At 38.8% G+C, this 26,156-nt stretch overlaps 1 protein-coding gene across 2 annotated transcripts in view; it reads right to left on the bottom strand.

Moving 5' to 3' along the window:
- The window catches only part of LOC150085672 (cytoplasmic polyadenylation element-binding protein 2-like), a 309,051-nt gene that overhangs the window by 168,576 nt on the left and 114,319 nt on the right, over positions 1-26,156 (bottom strand). The window lies entirely within an intron of this gene.

Raw genomic sequence — 26,156 nt, 5'->3', positions numbered from 1 at the left:
GCCTGACAGTTATATTAAAGGAGGCAGCAAAGGAAGTAAGCAAACCGTTAGCCATAATTATGAGAGCTTCCTTGGACTCAGGGGATGTACCCATGGACTGAAGATGTGCAAATGTGACCCCAATTCACAATGGAGGATCAAAGGCTGATAGAAGTAATTATAGATAGCCCTATCACCCATTCACCTACAAAAGATCGATTATCTTTAATCAATTTCTAAATGCCTATAAATATTTAATGACAATCTGTTTTGGACTCAGAAATACAAATATTAACTAGCAGGTTCTTAAAAGGGGTTATTCCATTGCCACAATAAACCGAATTAGGGTACAGGCTAAGGATAGGATACAAAATACTACACCAACCAACAATAGTAATATCAAAAAATACTTTATTTCGATCCCATATGTTGAACAGTGGCACAAACAGCTTAATAGATTCTTTAAACATACCGAATTTAAAATTGTAGCCAGGCCAATAAGGAAGTTACACACTATACTGAACAATCGCTCGGTTCTTTCCGCGTTCATAACACAAATTAATGATCTGGTATACATCTCGTGCGGTGATTGCGACTCGTCTTACCAAGGTTCGATGCGATTTTCTCTTAATATTCGTTTAAAATAATTAAATGCACAAGGCATAATACTTTAAGTGTTTAGTATCTATATAATATCGGTGTTTAGATACACCATAGACACTTTTAAAAAACTACAAAGTAGTTGTTGTGGGCATCATTTGCTCTTTCTCATATTGTGCTCTGCCTTCACGACGAGTTGCCATGATACTGCACTACCTCAAATAAGTAACGCTTCACTAATAGAGAAGACTATTGTTACTTATTCTCAGTGAGTACCACCACCCAGACATGTTTCAAGGCTATTGGCCTATCATCAGTGGGTGGGCAGGTACCCTAGTATTGCAGACACGATGACCCAGTTGTGAAGTTAATCGCACAATATGAGAGATGCCAAAAGGTGTATAAGATAATATTTAAAATAATTAAATGCACAAGGCATAATACTTTAAGAGTTTAGTATCTATATAATATCGGTGTTTAGATACACCATAGACACTCTTAAAAAACTACAAAGAGCAAATGATGCCCACTACAACTACTTTGTAGTTTTTTAAGAGTGTCTATGGTGTATCTAAACACCGATATTATACAGATACTAAACTCTTAAAGTATTATGCCTTGTGCATTTAATTATTTTAAATATAATCTTATACACCTTTTGGCATCTCTCATATTGTGCGATTAACTTCACAACTGGGTCGTCAATCTGCAATACTAGGGTACCTGCCCACCCACTGATGATAGGCCAATAGCCTTGAAAAATGTCTGGGTGGTGGTACTCACTGAGAATAAGTAACAATAGTCTTCTCTATTAGTGAAGCGTTACTTATTTGAGGTAGTGCAGTATCATGGCAACTCGTCGTGAAGGCAGAGCACAATATGAGAAAGAGCAAATGATGCCCACAACAACTACTTTGTAACTTAATATTCGTGTAAATCAATATGAAGCCTCAGTTCCTGCTTCTCGTTCAGCAGTGTCAGAATTAGCCTTTCGTGCCATTAACGAAAAACATACTTTTTTATTTAACGAGGCCAAAATACTTAATGTTCAATGTAATTATACATGACTATTAATTGCAGAAACCATAGAAATTAAATTACATGAGAATTCTGTTAATGTTCGGCGGCCATATTTGATCTCCGATGGGTGAGGTGGTGTTCGTGAACTAGATGGCATTCTGTGGTAGTAAGTTGTGTGTCTGTGGGGGGGGTTGTCACCCAACTCATATGAACTTGGTCGCAAGCCCGCAATAATGTTTTAGAATTCGCATGAACGTGTTTTGATCTATCCAATAATGTTCGCAACTTATTAACGTGTCTGTTTTTTTTTATTCCTGAGACCTGTGTTTCCCTTCGCAAATCTATGGAGGTCTTCAATGCAGACCAATCATTCGGATGTAGATAATTTTTTAATTTATCGTGAAGCTTCCTAACCTGGGAAACATATTTTTGTTTATTCGAATATCGAGATTTTAAGGCAAACTTAACAATATAACTCGATTTCGCCAGTGTTACCCAGCACTCGAATAAAATACAATTTAGCATCTATCGAAAACCTACAAACACCGGTATTCTTCTAATCATTATAATAGCTATCACCTGTTCACCTACAAAATATCGATTATCTTTAATCAATTTCTAAATGCCTATAAATATTTAACGACGGAATCTGTTTTGGACTCAGAAATACAAATATTAACTAGCAGGTTCTTAAACAGGGGTTATTCCATTGCCATAATAAACCGAATTACGGTACAGGCTAAGGGATAGGATACAAAATACTACACCAACCAACAATAGTAATATCAAAAAATACTTTATTTCGATCGCATATGTTGAACAGTGGCACAAACAGCTTAATAGATTCTGTAAAGATACTGAATTTAAAACTGTAGCCAGGCCAATACGGAAGTTACGCACTATACTGAACAATCACTCGGTTCTTTCCGCGTTCACAACACAAATTAATGATCTGGTATACATTTCGTGCGGTGACTGCGACTCGTCTTACCAAGGTTCAACGCGATTTTCTCTTAATATTCATGTAAATCAACATGAAGCCTCAGTTCCTGCTTCTCGTTCAGCAGCGTCACAATTAGCCTTTCATGCCATTACACAACACAACACAAATTAATGATCTGGTATACATTTCGTGCGGTGACTGCAACTCGTCTTACCAAGGTTCGACGCGATTTTCTCTTAATATTCATGTAAATCAACATGAAGCCTCAGTTCCTGCTTCTCGTTCAGCAGCGTCACACTTAGCCTTTCATGCCATTAAGGAAAAAAAATTTTTTATTTAACGAGACCAAAATACTTAATGTTCAACGTAATTATAGACGACTATTAATTGCAGAAACCATAGAAATTAAATTACACAAGAATTCTGTTAATGTTCGGCAGCCATATTTGATCTCTGATGCGTGGACCTTTACGCACATGCGCGAAGACAAATAATCACTATTTAAGTTTCAGGTTTAACCCGATTCGGTAATTTTCATTCCTGTGATCACGACATATGGTTGAAAAGCGTTGTCAGCTTAAGGAAGGAAAATCGTTTCGAATATTTTCGTTAGATTCTTTTAATTGCATTAATTTGATTTTTAATTGTTTTAAATTGTTTTTTTTTTTTAATTATTTATATTTTACTCTAATTTACCGGTAAGTTGTCGATTTTTTCGTTTTTTCCATTTTAATTTCTGGAGGGTATCATACGGAAGTGTTCTATGTACTGTGTTGAGGTAAACTCCTCTTATTATTTTACAAATATTATTATCAACGTAGAACGTATTGAGTATTACAGCTCTGATTCATACTATCGGACTAATTCAATGGAAAAGTTCGGTTGCTCTTGACATCTCAAAGGCTTTTTATCGTGTTTGGCCTAAAGGTCTTCAAAACAAGCTTCCATCTTATGGTTTGCCAACTGTTTTTAGTAATTGGTTATCCAGTTTTCTCTCTGATCACTCACTGAGGGTGATGGTAAATGGCTCTGTCTTCTAACTTCTCCACTAATGCCGGTGTTCCCCAAGGTTCAGTTCTTTCCCCCACACTTTTCCTCTTGTATATTAATGACCTTCTTCATTGACTGGAAATCCTATTAATAGTTTTGCCGATGATAGCACATTGCATTCCACTTTCCATTTTGAGAAACCTTGCCCTGCTCAATCAGCTTCAATTTCTCGAAAATCTGCTACCAATTCCTTAAATGCCGATCTCCAGGCAATTCTCCAGTGGGGCAAAGACAACTTAGTTGATTTCAATCCTTCTAAAACGCAGTCTTGTCTTATATCTCGCAAAAAGGATTCTTCTGCTCCTATGCTTATTTTTAGTGACACTCGGATTTATAGGCAAAATGATATATCTCTTTTGGGGATTACCCTGACTTCTAATCTCTCTTGGCACAAGCACACTACAAATATTGCTTCCTCTGCATCTAAAAAACTTGGTTTTCTCTTTCGCTCTCAGCGTTACTTTTCTTACAAACAGCTGCTCGCTCTGTATAAATCACAAATCCGCCCTGGCATGGAATATTGTTCCCACATCTGGGGTGGTGCCCCCAAAACCTCTCTCAGGCTTCTTGATTCCATTCAGAAGAGGGCGGTTAGGTTAATTAATGATTCATCTCTAACAGAGTCTCTCCACTTGCTGCCTCATAGACGTACTGTTTCTGTTGCATGCCTCTTCTACAGATACTTCCATGGGCACTGTTCTTCTGAATTGGCTTCTATAATTCCCACTCTCTCTTTCAAAACAGTCCGAACACGTGCCGCCACCAGCCAATATCCATTTACCGTCCAACTTCAAACTCACAAAACCAACTTTTCATCTTCCTCGTTTATTCATTCAACTGCCATTTTCTGGAACAACCTTCCTTCATACGTATTTCCTGAAAATTACAGTCTACAGAAGTTCAAGTCCAATGTCAACAAATATCTTCTTTCGCTTTCTCAACCTCCAACCCAAGCACAGTACTAAGTAATATAGGTTCTAATACCTCTCGTGTTTGGGGTTTACATAAAAAAAAAAAAAAAAAAAACAAGGTGGTTTTCCTCTCTTTGTTCTTACTTGACGCTTTTCAAGTGTAGAACTGATTTATAAATGAACTGCTAATAGTAAACGATATAACTTAAAAATAACTTATCACTGGGAAAATCACTCTTGATTTCGCAATAGAACGATTGACCTCGAATTCACTTAGCACCCAGGGCCAAGAAGAACCTAGAAGTTTGACTTCAGTGTGCAGTCGTTTGGGTATAAAGTTTAATTTTACTGTAGGCAGTCTCCTGATTTGCAGCCTGCCTTTAAGGAGTATGGATTTTGTTTTCTCTCCTGAAATGTAAGGTTGTGCAGGGCTGCCCAGTTCTGGAGTTTTACCATTGCTCCATTTGCCATTGTCTCCAGGGTCGCCCTGGTATCAGCACATACCTAAAGGACAAGGTCATCCGCGAAGGCCAAGGGCACAATCCTCCACAGGTTCATGCCCAGGAACTCGTCCTGGACAATAGACCAGAGGAATGGGCCAAGCACAGAGCCCTGCAGACAGCCTTGATCGATGCACTTAGTAACTGTCTGGAATGTGTTGGTAACTTGGACTTTTCTACCAGTTAGATATGTCTTTAAGCTGTTGTATAGGTTGTTGGAAACATTTGACTGCCAAAGCCTCCAAAGAATGCTGATCCACCATAGTCGATCAAAGGCCCTAGGAAAGCCTACCACGATTGCAAGGGAGTACTTAAAGGCTGTGTGGGTTGCTTGAGTAATTAATCTGTTGATGGCATCTTCTCTGCTGCAACCTTCTTTGAATCCAAATTGCTTGTCACTTGGAAGTTTTTGTTCTTCATATCTGGCGGTTAAGCGAAATAGGAGAAGGCATTCTTGTAACTTGGCCATTACAGAGAGTAAGGCAGTCGGGTGGTAGGAGGTTGGAATTTGTGGTGGCTTGTTGGGATTTTTCAATATAAATTTCAGGGTTGCTATTTTCCAGAATGTTGGAAAGGTGCCTTCTGTCAGGCACCTATTTAGAAGGCTTAGGAGAGTAACATGGTAGTATTCTGCAAATTTTTTAACCACATTCACTTCCAGCAGGTCTGTACCAGGTGTTTTTCCTTCTTTCATTTTGTTTATTGCCAAGTCCACCTATATGTTAGTGTAGGGGGATTCCACAGAGGCAGGATGATAGTTGTGGTTTTGATTAACTATTTCTTGTTGTTATTGATTCATAGCTTACGCTTCAATGGGATAAATGGTGTCCAGAATATTATTAATGCTCTCCTCCCAGGTGTAAGCAGAGGAGCCATTCATTTTAGTGTCGTGTCGAGTACCTCTCCTCACGGAAGCTTGTTTGTTACAATCCTGCAAACGATGCCCCAGGGGTCCTCATTCTCAGAAGTGGATACCAGGGTTTGCTTTTTACTTTTGCCTATTGCCTTTGTATATTCATTTCTGACAATGCGGTAAGCGTCCCTGGCAGCATCTACCTCATGGGGGGGTAGCCTTGATCGATCCTGCTAGAACATTTTTCTTGCATGGTGGACTCTTCTACTGAGATCCTGTAATTGGGGATTCCACCAGGGAACTGCATATCGGTAAGGCCTTCTGCATGGGATGGAGAGATCACATGCAGATCTTATGGCAGTGGTAATAATCCGTACGCAGTCATCTGAAGGAGTGCTTCAAAGAGTTTTCTTGTTAACTCAGTGCAAAAGCATTGCCAGTAAGCCTTTTTTGAATTGTATCGTATCATATCGTGTGGGATCAGAGGGGGTCTGTTCCACAGAGCAAACCAGAGAAAATGATATCGCTCTGTGGTCCGACGTGGTCCAGGCTTCTTGTAGGGTCCATTTGGCTAGCTTGTTGGCAATATCTGGGGTGGCTGCTATAACATCTATGGTGCTCTCCCAAAGGGGGCCGCTGTAAGTTGATTTGGGCGGTTTATTACTTAGAGGCCTGTGGCTAGGAAGAATTCTTCTAGTTTTGCACAATTTCTTTCGGCAGATCTGTCAGGAGTGCGACTGTGCCAGAGTAGAGATCTACTCTGGCACAGTCGCATCCATGGCTATTAACACAGTTGCCCCCGGGAGAGTCTGAAGAGCCGTCTGGGTGTGTGTGTGTGTGTGTGTGTGTGTGTGTGTGTTATAGTGTGCCTATTCATAGGAAAAAAAGTAAAAATAAAGTTCAGATGTAACTCATCCATTTTTATTACCAAGATCTTTTAGAATTTATGATATAGTCCGTTTTTTTTAGAAAAGAGAAAATTCTTCGATGTTTGCATCCTCACCAATATGTCGTAGTGTCATTGGTTCTCGTAGATCTGTCAAAGAAAACAGAATGGATATTCTGTCCTGTTGATAGCGCAGACATTCAATCAGGATATGTTTCACTATGAAAAGTGCTAAACAGTGTGAACACTAAGGAGGATCCTCTCCTGTCAGTAGATGGAGGTGAGTCAGATGTGTGTGTCCTATTCGTGCCAGTGCAAGTACCACTTCTTCTCTTCGCACTGTTTTGGCACTAGAGCACCAAAGCCTTGGTTCCTGTTTTAGTTGGTAGAGTTTATTATTGGTTTGGGTGTGCCATAGCTCTTTCCACTGTATGAGACATGCAGTTTGTAGGATGTGATAATAGTCAGAGGATGGGACTGGGGCAGAGGTTATATCAAAAGTTGTTGGATTTTTGTCAGTTTTGTCAGCTGGTTCATTCCCCTTTAACCCCGAATGTGCAGGGATCCAGCAAAAGGTCAATGATTGGCGACTTTCTTCAATTTTCAATAGGAGACTTCTGATTTGATTTAACACAGGGTGAATCTTGTAAGAAGAGTTTTGCACTGCTGTAATTGAACTGAGCAAGTCTGTGTATACTACGTATTTTACAGAAGGGTAGTGATTCAGGTTTTCTAAGGCCAATTTTATTGCATGCAGTTCTGCTGAGAAGCTGCTATACTCAGGTGGAAGAGCAGCCGAAATGATTGTAGAAGGAAATACTGCCGCTGCTCCAATGGCCGAATGTGATTTGGAGCCATCAGTATACATTGGCAAAAAATCAGCATATTTTTGAATATGGCTTGCATGGAGTTGTTTCATATTGATTATTGGTAGGTGGTTCTTTCCCCACTTGTGAAGATAACTATCGCAGGTTAGTTGCGGAGGGGGAATCCACGGTGGTTGAGAGTAATTCATTACTTGTTGTGCCGACCGGGCTAGCCAGGTGGGTAAAGTGCCTGCCTGGCAACCCAAAGGTCGCGTGTTCGAATCCCGCCTCGGGCTTGGATAAAAATACAGCAAAAATCTTGGGAGGTGCACTATGGCCACAGAAGCCGATGCGCCAACAACTACCAAAAAAAAAATTTTACTTGTTGCCAGTTGACGATAGGAACATTCCAACTCTGTGTTAATTCAATAAGGCGTAAGCCTGCTGGTCTTATTTTAGTGGGTTTGTTTCTATAGAGATTTTGCAGTGGGGGATTAAAGAGGTATGGCTCGATAGGATGCTGCCAGAAACTTTGTATTTGGGCTGCATACTTAAGAAGCAGCGTTTTTCTGTGGAGGTAAAGAGGGGGCTCATTAGCTTCAAAGTATAAACTATGGGTAGGAGATATCATGAAAGCACCAAGTGCAATTCGCAATGCACTATGCTGTAGGATCCAGCCATCGTAGTGTACTCTTACAGGCAGAATCAAAATGGAGCACCATAATCCAATCGGGATCTGATCAATGCTCTATATAAGAGCAACAAAGATATACGGTCTTGCTCCCCAAGACAAGGCAGATAAAGCTCTTAGTATGTTCAGCTTTTTGAGGCAGGAAGTATGCACAGATTTAATGTGATCAAGGATTAATCCCAAGAATCTGATGTTGCTAGTCACTGGAATGGTAGGTTTGACATCTGAAGTTCAGGATCTGTATGCATTTTCCGTTGATTACGAAGGTGGATTGCAACAGTTTTCTGCTGTGATAGATGATAACCATTTAACCCTGCCCACCTTTGGACTTTATTCAAGGATATCTGCAGTTGTCATTCAAAGGATCTCATGTTCTGAGTTCATGTTCTCATGCAAGAAATAGAGATCATCAGTGTAAAGGTAGGTCTGAACAGTGTTTGGAAGTTCTTTTGTGATGGAATTGATTCTAAGGACAAAAAGGGTTGCACTCAATACAACCTTTGTGGCACTCCTCCTTCCTGTAAAAATGTTGTAGAAAGCGAATTGTGGTATCGAACTTGGAATGAACGATTCTAGAGAAAGTTCCTAATGAATATACGAAGGTTGCCTCGTAGATCTAGAGCATGGAGGTCGCTGAGAATGCCATGGTGCCAGGTAGTGTCATATGCCTTCTCTATGTCTATGGAAACCATAACGAGATGTTCATTTTTTTACAAAGGCATTATGAATTGCAGACCTGTTCTTTCAAAAGCTATGCTGATTATTATTAATTAGTTGTTGGTTTTCGATGATCCAAACAAGACGATTATGGATCATTTTTTTAAGTAATTTACCGAGGGAACCTAATAGGGAAATAGGTCTATAACTGTTAGGACTGGTAGAATCTTTTCCAGATTTCAAAAAGGCAAGACGTGTGGCATGATGACAAGAGCTGGGATAAATGTTTTCCATAAATATTCGGTTATAATAGACCAGCAGTATTTGTAAACTTTTGTCACCAAGGTTTTGTAACATGATATAAGATATTCCATCTGGCCCAGTGGCACTATCGCACGTTGTTTTAATGCCATGTAGAAGTTCAGAAAATTGAAGAGGCTGGTTATACGGAGGGAAAACTGAGGTTCGAAAGTTGATGGCTCGTTGTTCGGTCTTGGACTTTATTTTCTGAAAATCCGGAGAATAAGTTGATGCCTCTGAAACTTGGGCAAAGGTTTTGCCCAAGGCATTTGCTATGTCCTCAGGAGCAGAGATTTCTTGCCCATTGCATGAAAGAATTGGTGAAGGAGTGTTTGGAAACTTGGCGGAAATCTGCCTGATTTTATTCCATATTAACCTGGAGTTAGTGTTTCTATTTATGATAGATGCAAACCGAATCCAAGAATTCTTCTTGGCTTGTTTTTGAATGAGACGTGCTTTTGTCCTTAGCTTCTTGCAGTTAATAAGATTAGCTGTGGTTGGGGATCTATGAAATAAATTCCATGCTTTATTTTTTAACTTCTTTGCATTTGTGCATTCTTCATTCCAACAATAGTTAAGTTGCTGTCGGGACTGGGGGTTCGACAATGGAATTGAACATTTAGATGCAGATAGTAGGTAAAGTGATATAATCTGTGGCTTCATCTATTGTGTTCATGTAAATTTCTCATCCGGGGTGACAGATGACTGAAATTTGACCCAGTTGGCTTGAGAGAACTTCCATTTCCTGCAGTGTTGTGCTAATGGTGGTTGTGCAATGAGCAGATCACCAATAATTGGAAAATGGTTACTGCCCATGGGATTGTCCATAACAGACCATTCCAAGATTGGATACAGAATCGGGAGCATATCGAGAGATTGATTGCAGACATTTGTCCAGGTCAAATGTCTGCAATTGAGTCCAATTGTTATTTTTGGTGTTTTTTTTTTTTTTTTTTTTTTTAGGAACATTAGCAACTAAGGCCATATTGCTCCGGGGATATGCAGTGGTCATTCCCTGACCTTTCCACATCCTCCATATTTGGTGGTGATGGGCTCGAACCTCGGTCTAATCAAGAAGCGGGTACTATGCACTGCTGCTCCTTCCCACCTGGCTATGGAGGCGCCAAGAGTCCAATTGTATGCGAGTGGGTAGACCAGTATTAAGAATGGTAAGGTCATGCTTATCCAGAAACGTTTCAATTAGTCGACCATGTCTATCTAATTTAGTCGATCCCCATCAGGTGGCTACTGAAATCCCCCAAGAGACAGACAGGTGATGGTAACTGCATTAGCAGGTTTTCAAGATTTTGGTGAGAGAAGGTATGTCTTGGTGGGAGATAGATTGATACTAGTGTTAACACAATCTGGACTATCAAACATATGGTAACAACTTCAATTTCATTTTGTAGAACAATTTGCTTAGATGGGATCTTTGAACCACGATAGCCACACCTCCAAGGGCAGCATTTGAAGTATTACGATCTTGTCAACAGATAGAATAGCTCTTTATGGTGGTAGAAATTTGAGGAGTTAGATATGTTTCCTGTAAACAAAAACCAACTGGTGAGTATGATCAGAGGACCCACAGTTGGGACAAACTGGGTTTCCTCTGCATGCCGTTTGAGAGTGGCCATATTTTTAACACTCATAACATCTCAATGGATTAGGTATGTAGGGTCGAATGCGGCAAATAAAATAACCTGCTTTTATGGAAGAAGGTAAGTTTGGGGTATTAAAAGTGAGTATAATATTCCTTGTAGGTGTGAGTGTATTGTCCTTTTTAATCATGATTCTTTTTACGGCAATTACATTTTGCTCCTGAAGCTCTTGACTTATCTCCTCCTCTGAGACATTCAATATAACACCCTTAGATGTGTTTAGGGTACCATGGGGAGAAACTTATCTGAAATTACAGCAAAATTTGTAACTTTCAGTATATCCTTAATGTTTCCTGCTGATTGTTTCTACTAGTAGGTCCCTGATTGCAGTCGCTTGACTGTTTTAGGAGATCCTGCAAGGTTTTCGAAGTTGTTGTTGTTGTTATTTGGTTTTTAGGAGCATTAGCAACTAAGGCCATATTGCTCTGAGAATATGCGGTGGTCATTCCTTAACCTTTCGGTATTTGGTGGTGACGGGCTCGAACCCCGGTCTAATCAAGAAGCATGTGCTACGCACTGCTGCTCCTTCCCACCTGTCTACGGGGTGCTGGACTTTCGAGGAGTTTCTGGATAAGAAACGGAGACAATTTGGTGAGAGGCTGATCTGTAAGAGAGTGCATTATGAGAAATGCAGGAAAATCGATGGCTGAGGAGTTGGTTTTAAACCTCTTGGGTTGAGACATGTCATGTTCGGTTTCTATGTCAGGCTGAGAGCTTGTCGGCTCTAGAGGAGGAAACCTATTGTGTTCCATAATTGCTCCTTTTGGCCCTTGGCAGATTAACTGTTCTGCTAAGGTCTCTAGCCCTGCCACTGGGAGGCAGGAGCAGTGCCTGGTGTGACCAAGCAAGTAGTATGTATTAATAATAAAAATATAAGAAATAATGAAAGGTGGCTTCGCTTTCTTGCTCTATACAAGTACTTTTTTTAACAAGAGCTGTTAAAATTATTAAATAATTTTTTTAAGAACAGGAAAGTAAAAGAACTACGGATCACTTCTTGGAAAATTGCACTTTTGAGCACAGAGAAATCACTCAGTCACAATCGCTTGGCACCCAGGGCCCCATCTGAATGGTTGAGATTGCTAGGGTGATGTCCTCACCAGGGTGAGTATACATTGTTAACAGGAACAATGACCCCAACTGAGTTATGCACTGTTTGCAGTGCAGTGGCAAAATTTTTGTTGTACTGATTTCTGGGTTCCTGATGATTATTGCTGCCCATGGGATGTTGGTTTTGGCATTGAGTTGGGCAACTGAGAGTTTGATGAGTCCCCCATTTTATTACCTTCAAGGACATCTACCTGACTCTTCAAACTCACATAATTGCCCATCAGAATGTCGAGTTGGCACCAAATTTCTTGACACTCTGCACCTAGCACACACACAGACATCCTAGATTATGTCCTGTTCCAGTGAGTTCCGCAAACATTTCACAAGCTGCACATTATTTTTAGTCTGTGATGCGTTGAAGAATCACAACCTAAAGCTGTAAGTCACAGCACTCCTGGCACTTTGTGCCTGTTGCTTTTCTGCTCTAGTCTGGGGCATGATATTGTATACTATTGATTAACAATGAAAATTAATAAGGTTAATAAATTTAATTAATTAATTATCAATACTACACTATCTAATAGATTCCTAAATGCAGCAATACATACACTATCTAGTTTTACGTTAGAGCTGCCTATTTACCACAATTAAAAATTAATTCTCAACCACTCACTCTATACGAAAACAATGACTGCAAGATTTGAACGAAACGGTTTTACATATATTAAGTAGTAGCCAAAAAAACTATCTATAATTAAAAATAATGAGCGTAACTAGAACTATAAAGCTTCTTATAAAGTACAATATAATATGACAATTAAGTAAATAAAATATCAAAACACTTATGCTTTTTGGTGCTTGTAATTCACAGCCGTAACTTGAAAAGACAGTCAAGGCACCCTCTTTTTTTTTATTTAATACATGAATGTATTAAATAAAAAAATTCTTACCTTCACCTATAACAATCATTACATAATGAATTCTTTGCATAATTTTTATTGCCTAACTTTGATGCAATTTTCATAATTTGAAATAATTTCTTACTTTGTTTGCCCAGAAACTGCTTTCCTACTATTCTTTTATACTTGGAGGCATGATTTAATTTAGTAAAATTGCAACAAATTCACAAAAATCAGAGGGAAAGATGTTTGTACAACTGCAACAGAAATATGAAAACCACAGAGAGATGGTTTTATTATTAATATCTGTAGTGATAAATGATGCAAGGAAGCAAGCTTATACAATATCAGCAAAAAGAGTGGTCAGGAGCAGGAGTGCAGTAGCACATGCTCTTTGAGAAGACCGGGGTTCAAGCCCCTGACTGCTGAATACGGTCGATCTGCCAACCCGCACTGGACCAGCATGGCAGATTATGGTCCATTTCCCTCAGCATGAATTGTTGAGGAGGCTTCCATCCTGCAGTGGGTTGATAATGGCTGCACTTTACCTTTTTTTTTACCCACATCATCTGACCATCCCTTCTAATAATGTCTAACCTGCCTTAAATTTATTTACACTATCCACTTCTAAAGCACCAGATGGAAGTTTTTTCCAATAATAAATTCTTTTCTGTAAACCTATCCTGCAGTGATCTTTTTCATTTATGTCCGCGCATGCATGAGTGAGTGTGATCTGAGAAAGAGCGAATACAACATCATTAAGTTTACTCAATCCATTTAAAATCATAAATACTTTAATCAGACCTTCTCACAAATGTCTAGTTTCCACGTGCTGCAATTTGCACAACCAAAGTCTTTTGTTACCGCTGTGGTTTCAACTAATCTGATGCTCTTATCTACACTGTTCCAAGAGATATACATCTTTCTTAAAATGAGGCTTCCAGACCTGTATGCAGTACTCAAGATGTAGCCTATCCAATTATATTAAAATAAATAGCAAAAGAGGTAAGCAAACCTATGACCATTATTATGAGAGCATTTCTGCATTCAAAAAAGGTCCCTATAGATTGGAGATGTGCAAATGTCTTTTCTATTTATAAAGGGGATAAAAAGGTGAAGTGAGTAATTATAGACTCTTAGGATTGACTTCCACTTCAGGAAAAAACAATGGATTCAGTGGTTAAAGAAAGAATGTAGAACCAACCTAACATTAAGGAATGCAGTTTTATAGCAATTACAACATGGATATGTCAACAGGAGATCTTATCTTACCAATCTGCCAGCTACTGTGTCAGGAACAAAGGAACTGCATGTAAAAATTAATTTTGATATCATATACCCTTAGTTTTCAGAAAAGCGTTTGACACCATTCCATGTGGAAAGATTGATATACAAATTGGAGTAGGGTGGCAATAGGGTCAAATTAATGCTATGGATAAAGGGATAGTTGAGTAGCAGATGACAGAGTGGTTATTACTGGGCACTGCTTTTCTTGGAATAATGTTATTAGTGGAGTACCTCAGGGTTAAGTGCTGGGTCTCTTACTGTTTTCAATATTTATTAACAATACTGATGAAGACATAAAAGGCTTAATGTCTAATTTGCATACAATAAGGTTGGGATGGCAGTTAATGTTAGGAATCGGTATGCTGTGGCAAGCTCTAGAAAAATTAGATGGAAAGAAGTGGCAATTGAGCTTTAATATTCACAAATGCACATGGGTAAAAGTAATCTAAAATAACAATTGGATTACCACTCTTAAGATAATAAATAATAATGAAAGACCTTTTGTATATTCGGACATAAGGTTCTCTGTGCAGTGTTCTGACAGGCTGCTAGGATAGCCCATGGGTTCTGTCAATAATAAAGAGGAATTTTGAAAGCAGGGTTGAAAACTAGGTCCTTGTGAGGAGATCTGACTGAGGTGTTAAAGTGTTTGAATGGGGTGAGTAAACTACACATTGATGGCATCTTTACTCTCATTCAGAAAAAAACCAACTGAGAAAAGGATGATTGCAGGAAGGTTGTGGGGAAAAAAATGTTTTCAGACAGAGAATAAATGATTGCTTTAAGATACTTCATCTGGTGTTGTAGAAGTGGTGAGTTTGAATAAATTTGGAGAAGGATTAGAGGGTAGGGATAGATGATATGGGAAGTGCACACACACACACACACTCTCTCTCTCTCTCTCTCTCTCTCTCTCTCTCTCTCTCTCTCTCTCTCTCTCTCTCTCTCTCTCTCTCTCTCTCTCTCTCTCTCTCTCTCTCTCTCTCTCGATAAGCTTAGTTCCTTGTATCATTTGCCACTACCGATACTAAATTCCATTTGTCACAAAAATTTGATTTAATGCAGCTTGGCAGTAGAGTTTAACAACCTTCTGCTTTTGCCTTTAGTATTATAGTATTAGTAACGGAAAATGATGCTAGAAATCAAGCTTATACAGCATCAGACAAAAATAAATCCTGTTTCACCTAACCATACCATCTAATAGTTTGTTAGTTCTTCCTTGAATTTATTCATACTACCTACTTCCATAACAGTGGATGGAAGTTTGTTTCAGCAAGCAACAACTGATTGGCTTAAGGTAAACTTCTGCACATCTACTATGCAACCATCCTTCAACAATTTGAATTTATGGCCTCCTCCTCAAGTGCATAGTCTGAGCAAGAGGAAGAATCCCATCAGCACTGAGTTTGTTCAAACCATTCAGTCTTAAACACCTCAATCATATCACCTCACAGGAGCCTAATTGCAGCATCTGGATCATCTCCAGATGCTGCAATTTGCTGAACCAAAGCCTTTCTTAGAAAGAGCACCCATCTGTTCCCCTGATGTCCTTCTCTGTGCCTATTCCAGCAGCTCTACATCTTAAAATGAGACCTCCAAACCGATATGCATTACTTAATGATTGTCTTATACAATAGTATAATCAGCTCCTTATCCCAACTAGCATATCATTGTCAAAACCTATATATCATTGCAAAATCCCATGAGCTGTCCTGGCAGCCTGTCTGCACTGCTCAGAGAACTTCATATCTGACGGCACCATTACTCCAAAGTCCTTTTCATTTTCCACTACTCTGAGGGTAGCACCACAGAGTTGATATGTTATTCTGGTATTATTGCTACCCACATTCAGTACCTTGCACTTGTCAAACTTGAACTGCAATTTCTCAGTCCATTTGCCTAAGTTTTCTAGAACTTCTTGTAGCAGCAAACCTTTATTACCGGCATTAACTATGCTGTCAACCTTTGCAACGTCGGCAAACTTAGATATTAAGCCTATGTCCTCATTTTGTGCCTAATCCATCCAATCAACCTTTGCAACGTCGGCAAACTTAGATATTAAGCCTATGTCCTCATTAATATATAACAGAAAGTAACAATGGACGCAGCACCAAATCCTGTGGGACTCCACTAACAACATTTTTCCACAAAGAGCAGTTTCCACTGATAATCATATTGTCTTCTCCCACTCACCCATCCCTTTATTCACAGCAGTAAGTTGTCCTTAATGCCAAACTGCTCCAATTTGTACAGCAATCTATTATGTTCAACAGTATCAAAAGGTTTCCTGAAATCTAAGTATATAATATGAAAAATATTTTTTGTATTCAGTTCCTTTGTCAAAACATCATAGTACGTAACCAAATTGATCAGACAAGATCTCCCCCTTAACAAATGCTGTGATGAAGTATAACTGCACTCTATGTGGCCCTGCATTACTCCTTTAACCAGTGACTCCTTATTTCCCCTGGAACAGAATTTAGACTAACAGGTCTATAATTACTCGTGTCACCTTTTGCCTAATTCTTCTAGACTTTTTGCAGTATGCCATCATTAACCACCCTTCCAACCACTGTATAATCAGCAAACTTAGATATTAAGCCGGATATACCTTTATATCATTAATATATCATTGATATCATTAATAAATACAGAAAACAACAATGAGCCCAGCACTGAACCCTGGGGAACTCCACTGATAACGTTAGAGTATATAATATCAAAATTATTTTTTTCATTCATTTCCTTTGTTACTGCATCACAGTATCCAATCAAATTGGTCATACAAGATTATCCCTTGACAAACCCACACTGTGAGTGAAGTATAACTGCACTCCTGTCTAGATGGGCCTGCATTACTTCTTTAACCAGCAACTAAATTATTTTCTCTGATACAGACGTTAAGCAAACAGGTCTGAAATTACTCATGGCACTCCTTAATCCACCTTTGTGAACTAGGGACACATCTCTAGTTCATGGTTACTTCCCCTGAATCTAAGGATGTTCCCATTATTATAATTATGGGTTTGGTTACCTCCCTTGCTGCCTCCTTAATAAAATTATGTAGATTCCATCCACTCCAGATGCTTTTCTTACATTTAACATATGCAATTTCTCTTAAATATTTTAGCCCTGTGGTAGATTTTAATAAACCTCTGGCATCCAATCCACCGAAGAACTTCTCGTGTGTGAATGTAGATGAAAAATAGTTATTTAGCTTGTCAGTAACCTGAGCAACATCATTAAATATTATTATTATCAAAGCAAGTTGCAAGTTTCCCACAAACATTTGTAATTAGCCATTTAAATGTGAAGAAAATACACAAAACATCCTGATGCTAACTAGTCTCAAAGAAAAAGTGCGTACGAAGTGTTTTTTTCCATATCATCATCATTCTTTTACTTGGTGATTCCCTTCTACTTCTGACTCTCTCTCACTCTCTCTAACTCAGAATTTTTTTTTTTTTTTTTTTGCTGGTGCAGCATAAACCCCTCAGGCTTCCTTACACCATATGGCTAATAATAATAATAATAATGTTAACATGAGCACAGCAGAGCAATGGGGAAGCATTGAGATCCACCTATGCATATTTTTCTATATGAAAAATATAGGAATAAACTGTACTCTTCACTCAAAAATACACGAAAAGTAAATTAGCCAGAAAACCATAAATGATACATGAATACTGAAAATCACTTGGGAAAACAAGAGAAAATGAACCTGAAAGCACTGTGTAATTTTCCTTCTAATTTAATAATAATAAATTAATTTATGAGTCATATGATGCCAAGGTAGATGCAAAATAGTTATTTAGTATGTTATATTCTGTATTTACTTTCAAGTAAATACAGAATATAACATACTAAATACTTTTTTGTATAAACAGTACTTACTTTCAAGTTATTTCCTTTGTTTATATATTCTAAAATTATTTTATTCATTCAATATTTCTTATTTAATTAATTTATTGTTTTTCAAATTAAAAAAATATATATATTTCCAGGCACAGTTTATAACCTTTGTTTTAATTAATTTTCACAACCTGTCTGGCCTTTTTCACAGCTATTTTCCTATTAACACATCCATCTAAACTGCACCTGAATTTCCACCTTTCCTGACCAAGCCATTAAGATACATGCAGAAATCCAAACATTCACTGACTGTTCAACTGCAATCCCAAACTTTTCATCTTCTTTACTTATTTCCCTCTACTTCAGATCCATCATTCTCCTGTACTTCTTTTGCCATATCTAATAGCTGAAAATTACAACCTAAATAAATCCAAGCACCTGTTCTTTCTTAAAGAAAGTACAATGCAGGGGTTGCCAAATAAACAGCAGAGCACATCGCATCAGTCAGCCATTATCCAATTACAGTTCATATGAAAACACAACAAACAAATGATAAATAAAACATTTTTCTTCTTCTTCATTTATTGTTTTCTGTATATTAGTTGCAGTTTATTACTGAACTTAAATTTATAGTTTACTACTTTATCTGAATCAATTTTTCTCCTCTGTATATTTCCAGAAAATTGCAACTTACAGAAATCCAAATCCACTGTTGGCAAGTTTCTTCGGGCTTCAACCTTCATCCCATTCTTAGTACTACAGTAGTATAGGATTTGTACAATCTTTTATGTGATCGATATTTAAAATAAAGGATAGCATGGGTCATAAAACAAATGGGAAAAGCTGTATACAGCAAGAAAATATACTAAAAATCACAAAACGAGCAATAATTTTCCTCTTTCATATCTGCCAAATGAAATGACACACACACACACACACACACACACACACACACACACACACACACACACACACACACACTACTGCCTTTCATAAAACTGACATAGACCTAGAGAGAGATATATACCATCATCCTCACTTTGTAATGAAATAAAAAAGAACAAATATAACCTGTTAATTGTAACAACAAATAGAATGCCCTCCAAAGTAGAATGCCCTGGTTCCACGGTAGTTACTGTCGGTGACTGCTGTCAAGGAGGGGTAATATACTGTGTAAAAATGATAGGTGGAATAGGACCAGAGTATGTCTGCCAAGGGCAAAAGTTGATGAAGCTGTAGAGCAAATATCATCTTTAAGGGCACAAAGGGTGATATTGTTGTACACACTGGCACAAATGACATTAACAGTAGGAGATCAGCAGACTTATTTAACAAGTACAGGTCAATGTTGAAAAAAAGTCGTGAGTTAGGGTTAAATTTGAAAGCATCTGCAATTCTTTCCAGACACGATAGGAGAGAGAGTACATGATGAGAGCTTTGTCAATCTATTCAGCCCCTGGAGAGATTGTGAAAGGCTCGTGGGGTGGAATTTTTTTCAGCGTGGTGTGCTTGTTAACAGGAGAGACTTCTACCCTGATGGGATACATTTTAATAGAAGGGGGGCAAGAATATTTTCTGATGCTATCGAGGCAGTGTTAGGTGACTCGGAAAACTGCTAGCTTGGTGGGGGGGGGGATTCACAGACTAAAATATTAGCAGTAGCCAGAAGCAGAGGTGAAAGTGATTTTTGCACTGCTTCTATTAGAATGGAGGGCGGGATGCTAGGGTTTTCAGGGAATGGTGGGAATCATCGTGGAACAAATAATTACATGGGCTCTGTTGGGGTAACTAAGGTTGAGAATAGGTGCATATACACCAATGCAAGGAGTATAGTAAATAAATTTGATGAACTTAGTGCTGGTTAAGCCATCAAAGGCGGATGTTGTTGGGATATCAGACACTTGGTGTCACACAGATATAAGCAGTGCAGAATTGGAATTTGGGGAGTACAATATTTAGAGGAAGGACATGCAGGATAGGAAGGGAGGACGGGTTATACTGTTAGTTAAGAAACACGAAATCTAAGGAAGTGCATCCAGTTGACATAGATAGTCAGTCTGATGTGACACAAGCATTGGGAAAGCAAATATGAGAGTAGGAGTGTATTATAGGAGTAATTACTGATAAGTACAATGAACAACTGTACAGAGAAATAGAGTGGACCAGTACATCAGATTGTCTATTAATTAAGGATTTTAACTTCCTAGATATTGACTAGAATTTGTGGATTGGTGACTCGCACAACAGCAAAAATTTTGTGGATTTATCGGATGACTGTTTTCTACAGCAACATGTTACAGAGGCAACCAGAGAGAGTAATAGTCTTGAACTGGTTATCATCAGTGATTATTCATGCATTAAGAATTTGCAGATAAGGGAACCACTAGGTGGTAGTGATTGCAGTGTACTGATGTTGGATTTACATAAAAATGTAACTACCATCAGGGGTATAGGGAAGGGTTTTTGCTTTCGTACAGCTGACTACAGTGGTTTCAGACAGTTTGTAAATTCTGTACAGTGGAACCAGCTGATGATATTACCAACAGCAAATTCTAAATGGGAAGCATTCAAGAGAGTAATAGTGGAAGCTACTAGGCTTTTCATATTAAGAAATACTGTTCAAGGTATTGAACAGTATTTCTTAATAAGAAAAGGTTCGGAAAGCAAAAGCAAATTATGAGAAATCTTTGACAAAGGATGCTAAGAAAAACAGCAAGAAGTTCTTTAGTTATATAAACTCTAGAAGAAAGGGGATGAATCTGATTGTCCACATGATATTGATGGTTCCAGTTTCCATAATCCTGCTAGAGTAGATAACTGACAATCTAATGAGTATTCTGCAGCTGCCTACACACACATGTAGATTTATTAAGGGAGGACAAGGCCAGAAGTTTATCAAACTATAACAGGGCGATTGATGATTTTCTAATAACTGAGTGCAAAGTCAAGGAGAAATTCTTGAAGTTAAACATAACCAAGGCACCCAGGGTGGATGGGAGATATCCAGTTATATTAAAGGAGGCAGTAAAAGTAGTAAGAAAACCCTTACCCATAAGTATGAGAGCATCCTTGGACTCAGGGGAAGTCCCCACAGAATGGAGATGTGCAAATGTATCCCCAGTTCACAACAGGGGATCTAAGAGTGACAAGTAATTACAGACCAGTTAGTTTAACTTCTGTTCTAGGGAAAATAATAGAGTCACTGGTTAAAGATACATTGCAGGATCAATTTAGACAATACTGCAGCAATAATTCAGATGCAGCATTGTTAAGGGAAAGTCTTGTCTGACCAATTTGATAGGATATTATGATGTGGTTACAAAGGAACTGAATGCAAAAAATAATTTTGATATCATATATTTGAATTTCAGGAAAGCTTTTGACACTGTTGCTCATGGAAGACTATTGTACAAATTGGAGCAGAATGGTATTAAGGGCAAGTTGGTACAATGGATAATAGGGTGGTTGAGTGGGAGAAAACAGAGTGTTAATAAATGGACACATGTTATTCGAATGCCATTCGAGGTGAGCGGACGCGCTTCGTCAGGGCTCCTCAGTTAAGTGGATTGGATTACTGTTGATTAGTGCTTTTAAATATTTGATTTATTTAGATATTGTTGGATTATTTTGTTATAGGTTTTCCTGTAACAGTTTGATTTTAATAATATTATAGATATAATTTTTTAAGGTTAATTTTCATTGATATTTAGCTAATTTTATAATGGTAGTTACGAGATCTGCCTTAAACATGTCACAGAGTATCGTGACTCACACAGAAATAGCCGATGGCGATTTACGGGCGAGTCATGATTTAATCCGTTGCAGAATCTGTGGAATGTTTTCCAAGGTCGACCTGGTGACTAATCATAGCTCACCTGGGGATTTTTTTCTTTGTGATCGATGTAAGGAGTGCACCGATCTTAAATTACAATTTGGTGCACTGAGGGAACAATTTGAGTCGCTGAAAAACTGGGTGCTTGCCCTTGAGAATAATGCATCTGGGAGCTCATCAGGGACTCAAGACTCCAGCAATCTACCAAGTGATGCACACCCGATTCGGGGCTCAAAACAGAAAAACCAAGTGCAAATGACTCTGGTTAAAAAGGATATTGTTTTATTAGGAGACTCAATTGTCAGGGAAACAGGGAATATTTTTTGTAATAAATAGGTGGAGTAGAACCAGGGTATATCTGCCGAGAGCAACTATTAATGATGTCACCAACAGATTGTCAGATTTTAAGGGGGATAAAGAGAATATTATTATTCATGTGGGGCCTAATGACATTAAATGTACACGATCTGACGATTTGTTGGAAAAATACAGGATCATGCTGAGGAAATGCCGCGAGCTAGGCCACAATGTCTATGTGTCTGCAATTCTGCCCAAACACGATAAGAGGGATTATATGTTAAAAGCCTTGTGGATTAACTCAAGACTTGAAGGACTCTGCTAGGCTTTAGGGGGAAAATTTCTATCAGCATGGCCCACACTTGTAGGTAGAAGGAATTTGTTTTGTAGAGACGGGATACACTTAAACAAAGGTGGTGCGAAAGTTTTTGCCAGTATTATTGAGGACACCTTAAAGGTTCAGGGAAACTGCTAGTTAGAGGGGATGTGGGTAATACTGACACGTGTTTATCTGATATTGGTCAAAGTAACTCTTGCACATACCTCAAGAGTTCTTATCTGTTACCCCAACTGGACATATTATCTAGATGTTCTGGGGGCAGAAATGTTTCAAGTGAGCGGGTAGCTAATGCCAAGGAAGAAAGCCTAAAAAATTTCAAGGATTGTGTTAGGGTTGTTAAATATACAAGCACAGTAAGTCTTAATTGTTTATATAGTAATGTTAGAAGTGTCGTCAACAAAATGAGCGAATTCGAACTGCTGGTTAAAACAAGTAACACGGACATAATAGGGCTTACGGAGACGTGGTGCCACCCGGAAATTGAAGATGATGAGTTTCAGTACGGCTTGTATAAAGTATTTAGAAAGGGGTGGTGGGGTAATGCTTCTTATCAGAAGCAGCCTGAGTGCGACGATAGCTTTCCCGGTTTCAGACGTTTCACATGCTAGTATAGAATCTATATGGTGTGAGATAGTTGGAAACAAAGGTATAATGTGAGTAGGAGTAATCTACAGACCAGGTGATTGTGAAGATTATGACGAAAGCCTCTACATGCAAATGGAATGGGCAAGTAAGCGTCAATGTCTTATTATGGGTGATTTCAATTTGTCTCTAATTGATTGGAGTAAATGGAAAGGAATCTCGACATGGGGAACAAAATATTTAAATCAACTAGATGACTGTTATTTGTATCAACATATGAGAGAGGTAGCAGTAGTAAAAGGCAAAGGAATGGGTTTTAATTTCAGAAAAGGAAATTACGATGCCTTAAGGTACTACATGGCCTCTATTAACTGGGTAGATATCGCGGAGAGAACGAATACATTGGAATTGTGGTATGCTTTTACAACATTAATTACAGATGCCTTGAATGCGTATTTACCATTAAAAAAAATACTCCACAAGGAAGGTTCCAAATTGGATGAATAGTGAAGTAGCCACATTACTTGAGAAGAAAAAGGTGGCATGGAAAGTTTACAGAGCTATAAAAAGTACTAAAGCCTATAACAGCTACCAGATAATCTGTAATAGAGCCACAAAAAAGGTTCGACAGGCAAAGGCAGTTTATCAGAAATCACTACCAAACAGAGGGGGGGAAAAGGAATTCTTCACATACATAAATGCCAAGAAGAGCACGACAAACCAGATTGCACCTTTACGTAAGGGAAAGGGGAGAGTATTAAATACACCAGCAGCCATTGCAGATGAACTCAACAGTTATTTTCCATCGATATTTACAAATGAAAAACCTTTTGTGGCAATGAGAAATTGTGGGAGCTTCTTGTTGTTGTTTGTTATTTGGTTTTTAGGAGCATTAGCAACTAAAGCCATATTGCTCCGGGATATGCGGTGGTCATTCCCTGATCTTTCCGCATCCTCCGTATTTGGAGGTGACAGGCTCGAACCCCGGTCTAATCAAGAAGCGTGTGCTATGCACTGCTGCTCCTTCCCACCTGGCTATGGAGGCGCCAATTGTGGGAGCGAAGTTGAAAAATATGTAATTAATGATATTGAAATTTCGCAAGATTATGTAATGAAAAAAACTTTCGAGCCTCCAGGCCAGTAAGGCTCCTGGAGTTGATGGAATATACCCTATAACCTTAAGGGAGGCGGCATGTGAGTGCACTGAACCATTGAGGCTAATTATGCGAGCATCACTAGACTTGGGGGAGATTCCCGTGGATTGGAAAAGTGCCAATGTATCTCCCATACATAAGGGTGGCTCGAAGAGAGTGAAGGGGGAAATTATCGACCTGTCAGCCTGACTTCAGTGGTAGGGAAAATCATGAAGCCAATGATCAAGGGTGGAATTCAGGATCATTTGGATAGAATTGAAATTCTCAAGGATGCTCAGCATGGTTTTGTAAAGGGAAAATCATGTTTAACAAATCTGGTTCGCTATTTTGAAAGGGTCACTCATGAGCTGGATTTAGGGAATAATTTTGACATTGTTTATTTAGATTTCAGCAAAGCTTTTGACTCAGTCCCACATGAGCGGTTGCTTTATAAGCTGGAACAGGTTGGAATCACTGGGAAAATACTTAGATTAATAGCAGGATGGCTTCAGGGCAGGGGACAGAGGGTTTTGATAAATGGCTATTCCTCAGGTTGGGTTGATGTAAGAAGTGAGGTTCCCAAGGATCAGTATTAGGACCACTGTTGTTTTTAATTTTCATAAGCGACATCGATGAAGGGATAGACGGTGTGATGTCTAAATTTGCAGTTGATGTTAAAATTGGTAGAGTAGTTAATGATCACTGTCAAGCTGAGCTTCTTCAGAGAGACCTGTCATGTTGTTGTTGTTGTTTGTTATTTTGTTTTTAGGAGAATTAGCAACTAAGGCCATATTACTACGGGATATGTGGTGGCCATTCCCTGACCTTTCTGCATCCTCCGTATTTGGTGGTGCCGGGCTCGAACACCGGTCTAATCAAGAAGGGTGTGCTACGCACTGCTACTCCTTCCCACCTGGCTACGGAGGCACCCAGAGAGACCTAGATAGACTTCAAGAATGGTCAGAAAAATGGCAGCTATGTTTTAATCCGACAAAGTGTAAGGTATTACACCTGGGAAACAGTATTCCCTAAATAACTTATTCACTTGGTGGTGTTAAACCCAGCACTGGAGGAAAGGGACTTGGATGTTACGATACAGTCAGACATGAAATTCCCTGAGCTTTGTAAACAGGTTGAAAGGAAGGCCCATGGTGTCCTATCAATGATCTATTGAACTTTTGCAAGTAGGGATAGGGACGTGATAATCACATTACATAAGGCTTTTGTTAGACCACACTTGGAATACTGTGTTCAAGTATGCAGACTGCACCTAAAGAAAGACAACGAGCTTCTTGAAAGGGTGCAAAGTCAGGTAACTCGCCTGGTGAGATCGGCAAAAGGCTGTCCTTATGAAGAAAGACTTTGAATATGTGGGTTGCAGAATTTGGAAACTAGACACCTTCGAGGAGATTTGATTGAGGTGTTTAAGGCTCTGAAGGTGATCCATAGTTGAGAATTCTGTCCTAAAGCCAGCTTGCTCTTTCGGTTGATTCTCATCAAGTATTCTTTCTAATCTGTTAGTAATGACCCTTGTGCACAACTTGCAGATGTGGGATAACAAGCTAATTGGTCTATAATTTCCAATTTCTGATTTATCTCCTTTCTTATGCAGCAAAACTATGATTGCATTATTCCACTGCTTAGGTGTCACACCTTTTCTAATGCACTTTGTGAAGAGCCTTGCCAGTTTTTGTGTTATGTCTCTTCCTCTCAATTTTAACAATTCTACAGTAACTTCATCTTCCCCCGGGGCTTTCTGATTCTTCATTTTCTTCAATGCATGTTCTACCTCATCAGGAAGAATACTGGATATGTCGTATGTGTTGCTACTTTGCAATCCATCTTCCCCACTGCTGGCATCATTCCCCTGCTCCTTGTATAATTCTCTATAGTAGTCTTCTGCTATTTGAATTATGCCTTCTCTGCTGTTTATAAGTACACCACCGCTATTCTTCAGTTTCAGTATCATTTGTCTTTCTGTATTACTGCTCATGGCTGCTGATTTAATTCCTTTGTTTTCCCTTAATGCT

This window comes from Mastigoproctus giganteus, chromosome 5 (assembly GCF_048544385.1).
Source record: "Mastigoproctus giganteus isolate SK-2022 chromosome 5, ASM4854438v1, whole genome shotgun sequence".
In the NCBI taxonomy this organism is placed as follows: domain Eukaryota; kingdom Metazoa; phylum Arthropoda; class Arachnida; order Uropygi; family Thelyphonidae; genus Mastigoproctus; species Mastigoproctus giganteus.
Note: the sequence above shows the minus strand (reverse complement) of the source record. Positions and strands in the feature narration are given on the sequence as shown.